Consider the following 8,477-nt stretch of genomic DNA (forward strand, 5'->3'; position numbering starts at 1 on the left):
CAGGACACTTAAAAATGCAGCCAATCAAGCGGGAGGAACGGGGGGGCCCGAAGCCACCGACGGGACGGCAGGGCGGGCTGGAAAAAAAAAAACGATTGAGCCGATGTAATTTTTTTCTCAGGAGCTGCAGTGGAAGGGACTGACCTGTAGGGGGCACTGTGTATAAAGAATCTGTACAGCGAAAAAAGAAAACTAAGGATTATATTTGTTTTTTCGGCGTGCTTTGTTGATTTCATGTAATCACATGCTGGTGTTGAGACCAATTCAGATGAAAGTATTTATCGTTTGTGTACTTTTCTGGAAAGATAAGAAGATTTGAATTTTTGTTATTTTTCCGTTTTTGTTTTTTTTTTTTTTTTTTTTTTTTTTTTCAGAGGTCATTGTTTCACAGAAAGAGCAGAGAGTGTGAACTTCGATTTGCTATCCTGATATCTGGCTCTTAAGCTGGCCATGATATGTCCCTGTGTATGTGTGTGTGTGTGTGTGTGTGTGTGTGTGTGTGTGTACATGTATGTGTTACATTCACATACATCTGGATACATGGAGTGTATGTGTCATTCAGTGTGTGTATGTGTGTGTGCATTACACTCATGTTGATCTGTATACATGAAGTGCATGCATCTTTCAGCCTGTGTGTGTGTGTGTGTGTGTGTGTGTGTGTGTGTCCCGGCCCCGTTGACCTGTGTCTAGTTCCGACAGTGCCTTTTTTTTCCTCAAACTTTTCTGTTGCCTTGTTTTCTGCTGGTTGTTTTCTCATCAAAAGCAGCGCGTTGGCATCGGCTGGCATTATGTCCAGGGTTCCTACACAAGCCTGGAAAGTCTGGAAAATTAATTTGACACTTTCCAGGTCTTGAAAATATCACTTTCCAGGTCTTTAAAATATTTGGAATTGCAAAAAAAAAGTCTGGAAAGATGTGATAAATAAACATTTTTTCAGTCCCAGTTTTTTTTAGGTGTAGACCTAGTGCTATCATTTCACATATTGTGATATTTGTTGGTGTGTTGAACAATCTTCAGCTTCAGATCTATATTGCCTAGATGACACTGTCCAAAAATGTTAAAAATCCAGTCAAGACGTTTTAGGAACATTTAGGGTCTGGAAAGGTTTGGGAAAAGTTTGTTTTGGACTTTAGAAGTGGAAAATGTGTAGGAACCCTGAATGCCTCCGCTTCATGGCACATGACACATCCAACATATTGTACATAGGTTTTAATATATTTGAGCGCCCTTTTCTATAGAAAAAGACACAAGTGCTGCAGTATCCTTTCTGTGACCGAATCAGAATCACTTTATTCAACAAATTCAACAAATGTACAGGAATTTTGTCTCAACATTAATTTGAACACAAATGTAAAACAGACAGAGACAAAACCTTTAAAAGTGCGGTCTGGTTGCCATCGTGTCTCTGGACTGGAGAGTGTTTTCCTCCTTTGGTTTCGGTTGCCGTTCTTACAGTGTTGCCCGGGAGGAGGAGGGTTTTCAGATGGTGCTAATAATGGCTTTGAGATTACGGAGAAATGCCTCATGGGACGTTGAGTTTTCGTACAGGGTAAAACGGAACACTGCGTTCAGTGCAACTAAGAGACTGACAGCATGCTGGGGATGGAGCGTCGGGATTGGCTCTCCCAGAAATCATTTGTATGCTAACATGACTCGGCGGTTTTCGACTGGCACACCATATGACTGTAAAACCATTAAGTTGAGGCTTGGCCAGTGGTTTTGAGACCCATCGGAAGACTTCAAGTGTCCGACTTCAGGTTCCTGGACTGCTGTGTTCTCGTCATCGGAGTCTCCAGCAGGAATATTGTCCTGGCAGGGTGGGAAGGCTTCTGAAGCTGACTGGTTGATGGAAAACCAAGGCACAGATACAAGAATCAATGTTTGTCCTGACAGTACTGTTTGTGATTTTCATCAATGTATTTCCAGTGTTGACTATCAGAAGAGAAACTTGTGTCATTGCCTTTAAAATGGGCATGAAGTAATCTGTTATCTTTATCGACCTCTATGGGCGAGCAGTAGGAACTGCAGCAACATCAATACAACTGATCTCCTCCTCCGCCTGTAACTGGCACAAATAATAAAGTCACATTTTCCCAATAGAGAGGAGTAAGCTAGCTAATTAGAGCAGAGATCCAACAGAAACCGTACACTGAAGAGGTGATATATCATCATGTGAAATACTGTAATAATAACAAAACTGCTTTGTCATTTGCTTTTTTGGCTTGAGACTTTTTAGCCTTTGCAGCTGAAATATCTCCCCCTATAACCTATTGCCACTCAAAAACTGGGAGAAGAAAGTTTGTCCCAGTGTGTCCCGTTACACTGCAGTGTGGGAGGTCTCTCTGCCTGGTTTAATGTAGCATTATGTGGCAACATGTGAGCTCAAAATGTAAAGTGAGACTGTAAGTCAGTGGTTGATATAGCATTCAATTTGTTTCTTCATTCAAAATCAGATATAAACCTTCTTAAGGGAAAGTTTTTCTTTTGTTTTCCCTTCCTGAATTGGTTCGATTTGATGCCACCTCTGCTCACTTTCACCTCAGCAATGAAAGTTAGTAGCCAATCAGATTGCTGTCTGACTCACTGACTGAGTGAACACCTCCAATCAAATTAAAGTCTTCTGACTTCCATTGCTATAAATAAATGGGACGCTCGTCATTGGCTCACTCTGCTTTTTTTTGTCAGTAAAATATAAAACGCATGTGTTTACAGCAAATGCCAAGAATATAGGTCATCAAACTGTGGATTCAGTCTGACTTTAAAGGGATAGAGGCAGACAGTAATATGTTTTCCAGACATTATTAGTTCTCCTGCCCCTTTAAACAAGAAAGGATGTTGCAGCACTAGACGTGAAAACAATGTTGCACTGATATATTTAAAAAAATCTATGTGTTTATGATGTTGATTTATGAAAAGAGAGAAAGAAGGAAGGAGAAGACAGTGTTATTGTTGATTCTTTTTTAACATGGTTTCAGATGACATGGTATAATTCTGAAATGTACAATTTACGGAGATGTTTTTCATTCTCGAAAAAGCTTATACGCGTCTCTTTGAAACGTAACAATTTTATTTACTTGGTATAATATCACCTTGTGTTTTTGTACTGTCACTGATGTACGTGCCATTGTTTTTGTTTTTTCTTTCTATGACGAAAAAATGTTTTATTTTCAGTACTGCTTCTGTAATTTTGCTGTCTCAGATCTAGAAAAAAAAACAAGAAAGGAAAGAAGGAAGTAAAAAAAAGAACAAAAAAAAACATGGAAAAGCAGTGAGGCCTTAAGTGACTAAAAGTATTGTTTGTACTTTAACTTTCTGGTCAGCACCCAGACTCATCCGTCTCTGTTGTCTCAGACTCTGATCATTGACTACTACATTCCAAAGAATTGGATCAAATAAATGTTTTAATTAAGACTTGTTCCACTGGTTTTCTCCACCTCAGAGAGAATGGTTTGTAGGAAATGATCGTCATCAGTCTGGCTAAATTATTATCTATTATCTGTGGCAGCACTGTCTAATGCTGACAAGACAAAACCTCAGAAACAGTCTTAATGGTGGATTGACATTCCTATTAAGTGTGTATGCGTGTGTGTGTGTGTGTGTGTGTGTGTGTGTGTGTGTGTGTGTGAGAGAGAGAGAGAGAGAAAGAGAAAGTGTGTGTGTATGTGTGCTTAGTGTAATCTGTATTTCAAGCAACCACAAGCATTAGTGTTTGTATGCCATAACACCTTTTGAACACCAGGTGGCGGTATTGTTTCTACTATTTTTATTTTCTAACCCTAACCAGAGACACAAACTCAATGCATTCTCCTAACTTTTCCCATAAAACTACCTCTGGATCTATTATTTAAGCACGTTTACTACTATTAAAATGCAATATTCAGGTCTGGTAAGCAATCTTTCGAGACAGATATAGCCTATCGTGTGAGATGAAGCCGTGTGGTTATAGGGTTCTGGTGAGGTTTCCTGCCCAACCTGCATGCTGTGCCACTTTCCCATACCCTGCTGGTTTCACAGTCTGCGGCTGAGCTCTTTTGCTGTCACAACTGTCACAACCCCAACCGCTTTTCAAAGTGAAATAGGTTAACAATCCTGTCACCTTTTCATGGCCGCAGTGACATGACAGCCACGATGTCGGTGTAAAGTGTAAAAAGACGTTCCACACATGACAGAGATAAAGGTCGTGAGAACACTAATACTAATAGTGAAGTGAGAAAAGTTAATATTTGTCTTGTTTTTTGAAAATGCAGCACACAATTAACAGAAAACTGTACTGAAACGCAACATCATGTACATGAGGTACATGACACTTAAAGGATGGAGTGTTTTTTCAAGTTTGTGCCACTTGTCTCGGTTGTCCCTGTCTTTAACATTATTACCGTCAGCATCTGCACACTGTCAGCATAGCAGGAGACATAAGGGCTTTTCCTCAATTTGTGTTCTTTTGCGTTCTTGTGTCCTCCATTTGACGTAATATCTGACGGCCGAAGCATGACAGCAAAATTAAAAAAAACAGGAAGTTTACTTGCCAAACGAGGATCCATCAGACGGTGATTTGGCTGTCGAGAACGATTGCGAAGCTCCAAGATTCACTGCGAGAACGACACATCATGTCCAAACAGAGCTGTGAGAAGTTCACCGTCTCCAAAGACAAACCTGGGAAGATCGTTCTCTACGAGGACACGACTTTTGACTTGGAATTCTTAGGTTTGCTGCTTGGCTCATGTCTTTCTATTCAGGGCTAATATGTCTTCATGGTAGAGAGACATGGGGAGGTTTTTTACCCCCTAGTATATCTGAGGAGGCGCTCAGTGAGGAACCTCAGTGTTCCAGCAGCATTCACACTGAAAAGAGTTTCATTACAAAACCAGATACGCCACACATCATTTGAAAATATTAACATCTGCTCCTCCAAAATGGCAGCTGGCATGAAAATAGAGCACAAACAGGTGGCTGTTAAAGTTATGATATATATTTACATGATATATATATATATATAAGACCTTTACTCTACTACTTATAGTTATGAGGCAAGAATTAGCTGTAGGTCTCAAATATTGACTAATGTATTGCAGGCTGCACAATTTTCCAAAATGAACATGAATGAAATTGAATGAATGTTATTTGCTGATCGTTTATTCGTCTAGAAAACATCTGGAAAACCTGTAAATCCATGTACTGAATGGGCTAAGGAGTTGTACATGGAAGCAATATCATTTTTATTAACAAAACACACACTCTTAAAAATGCTCATCAACTTGATTTCTGGAGTCTTTCTCTGGCGTTGGCAGGTATGCTAGTTACCGCAGCATAAAGCAGAATATTTGATTTTAAAAGCACACAACACTTGACAGCTGGTCAGTTAATTAATTCATCATAAGCATCAATAATTAATTAGCCTATTATCTTTTCTAGTGAGTACTAATGAGGACTGGGAATAGTCCAGCTATCCCTAGTTTATTAAAGGTGCTTAGTAGGCTATAAAATTTTAGCATTAATAAATCATTAGCACGTTAATTTTGAGACATTAGTATTAATATGGTACCATTGCCAAGAAGACTGACAGCCTGTACTCTGCACTTTACATTGTGAGCCACCAGATTGGATTTTGCAGGGAAATCTGCTGTGTTGCTTTACGGCACAAAACAGGAAGAGGGCGCTGTTCTTCCAGAGCAAACAGAGCTAAAGCTTTCAGAGTTTCTGGCAGCAAATGGTGTAAGGACTGAAAGACTGATGGGAAAAATCACTTTTAACATGTTGATCATCTCCAGTAAAGACAAGGACACCAGGGTGGGGCAGGGGGGCAAGTGGCAGTGACCTTTTTGTGACAGGAAGCAAAGAGGTTTATGGGAAATGTGGTCCTAATTTTGAGAAACACTAGCGCTAACAATACCACTGGCTGTCAATTGTCACATTTCTTTATTGTAATTATACCAAGGCATTTGAGGATGATACATTGATGTTTATATATGCTGCATGTAGCACCTTTAAGTTTCCCGATGTTGGGCTGTGGGAGCCTAAAGGTTGGAGAAGTGGCCCTGTAACCTGAAGGTCATCAGTTCGAATCCCCCAGAGTGGTTGGGAAAATCTTGAAGGGGAAAGTGAATAATTAGTGACACTCTCCTCTGCCTCAACAGTTCCCACCAAGGTGCCCTTAAGCAAGGCACTTAATTCTTAAAATGCTCCAGTGAAACTGTTCTGTGACCAATAGTAGAAGACTGTGGTTATCCTGGGCGGGGTCCCAGGTGAGAATGTGTATAACTGTATGAATGTGAAGCAGGGCGTTGCTGAAAAACAGCCTGCGTGCTCAGCGAACCCTCCCTGCATGGATTAAAAACGGTATGTGGTGGGATGAGTGCGTGGTGATGTAAACCAGTAAAATGGAGAGGATGACTTCATCATATGCCATTCTGCCAGATGGGGGCATCAGCAGACACAGCTGCTGCATGCAGTCATCATACAGTTAGACCTTATACAGTGACTACAGAGGCTTGTTTGGGAAGCTGGACGTCAGTTCTTAGTTCCCTCACTGGTTCACTCTTAAAAAAGGAAGTGTAATTTTCAACATGTCTAGTTTGGGACAACACACAATTAATAATAACAAAGTAGGCTGTTGTGTCAATGTTGTGTCGATATGTGTGTCATTTTAAGTAATGTTGTTGGATCAGGGCTTTTTAAATTTTGACTATTTCCCTTGTCATTTTATTCATGTTCATGTTGTTCTACTGTTTTCTGCCATGTTGTGTTATTTTGACATTTAGATTCTGTTATCCAGTTCCGTAATGTCTCTGCTTGTCATCTTGTCAAGTTTTCATCAAATTGTTTATTTGTTTTGAGGAGAGACATTTTTATAAACTCCTTGTTTTTTTTAATCTCACCTGCACATTTTTTCATTTTAAGTGAAATTTTTAATCATTGTAATTTATTGCTTGCTAAAAATAACATAATATTTTAAACTACCAGGGACTACTTTGCCTGTTTCCATATGAAGTAAAGATGGGAGACTGCGTAGCCTACAGCTAAAAATCACTACGCAGCGGATGAATATGTGGTTGCTTCTGAACTAGTTCCAGAAGTAAACCTTGCTACACCAACTATATTGAGTTAATAATTTTTATTTTTTTTATTATGAATTTATGACAGTCTATATAATAAAAACACCTAACAGCTTTTTGTAACCAACAGACCAGTCTTGTTACTTTGGATAATTCTAGAACATAGTGTATGCTAAAGTGTTAGCATGGAGCCTACTATCACTCAGCAAAGTGTATGCTAAAGTGTTAGCATGGAGTCTACTGTCTCTCAGCATAGTGTACGCTAAAGTGTTAGCATGAAGCCTACTATCTCTCATAACAGTGTATGCTAAAGTGTTAGCATGGAGCCTACTAGTGTACGCTAAAGTGTTAACATGGAGCCTGCTATCTCACATCATAGTGTATGCTAAAGTGTTAGCATGGAGCTATCTCTCAACATGGTGTACGCTAAAGTGTTAGCATGGAGCCTGCTGTCTCTCAACATAGTGTACGCTAAAGTGTTAGCATGGAGCCTGCTGTCTCTCAACATAGTGTACGCTAAAGTGTTAGCATGGAGCTATCTCTCAACATAGTGTACGCTAAAGTGTTAGCATGGAGCCTGCTATCTCTCGTCATAGTATAGGCTAAAGTGTTAGCATGGAGCTATCTCTCATCATAGTGTATGCTAAACTGTTAACATGGAGCAACAGACCCAATGATTTACCAGGGACACTTGGATATTTTGGAGTTTATGTTCTCATCACTCACCAACAGGTAAGTTGAGCAACGGGCCAGGCTCCCAAAAACTTTTAAAACAATTCCTTTAAGCCAGCTATAACTGTGAAATAGTTGCTTTAGTTTAAATGAACAAACAAATCTCAGTAAACTAACAAAGGAAACAGACGCCTCTGAACCACGTTTACTGTTTTATTGAAACAGATTAATATCTTAAGGCCACATTTCATTAGATTCAAGAGTGTCTGAAGGAAAGTGATTTAAAGCAGTAGGCTATAAGCAACTCATCAGTATCACAAACTTCCTGGGCTTGGTATTTGTCTGGTGCTTGTTCCTTATCTCAATGAATCATTCTTGCTCATAATTCTCAGTAAGGCTGGAATTCCTCCAGAAGTGGTTTGTATACATCATCCACTGTGGTCTATTCTCAGTAAGGGATTTTACTATCTATTAGAAGTCTCCCTTCAAATTAAATATTTTTGACCTACGCAATACCTGTTTAGACCTGTTTTCATTTTACTGTTAATCACATACACAAAGGAGCTGGACAATAGGTCTATAATCAATACTTGCCCTATTAGACCTGAGACTGAATGGTGTGTGTGTGTGTGTGTGTCTACCCTAACAAAAAAATATATATATTTAAATAGGGGACTTAAATAGGGACTTAATCACTCTGTCTTTTGGCAATCAATACTGAGTTTATAGTAACCGTATTACACTTTATGTTGT

The sequence above is a fragment of the Centroberyx affinis genome, unplaced genomic scaffold (assembly GCF_046629955.1).
Source record: "Centroberyx affinis isolate AG114_WGS23_722 - 3 ecotype Tasmania unplaced genomic scaffold, CSIRO-AGI_Caff_v1 ptg000177l_1, whole genome shotgun sequence".
Taxonomy (NCBI): domain Eukaryota; kingdom Metazoa; phylum Chordata; class Actinopteri; order Beryciformes; family Berycidae; genus Centroberyx; species Centroberyx affinis.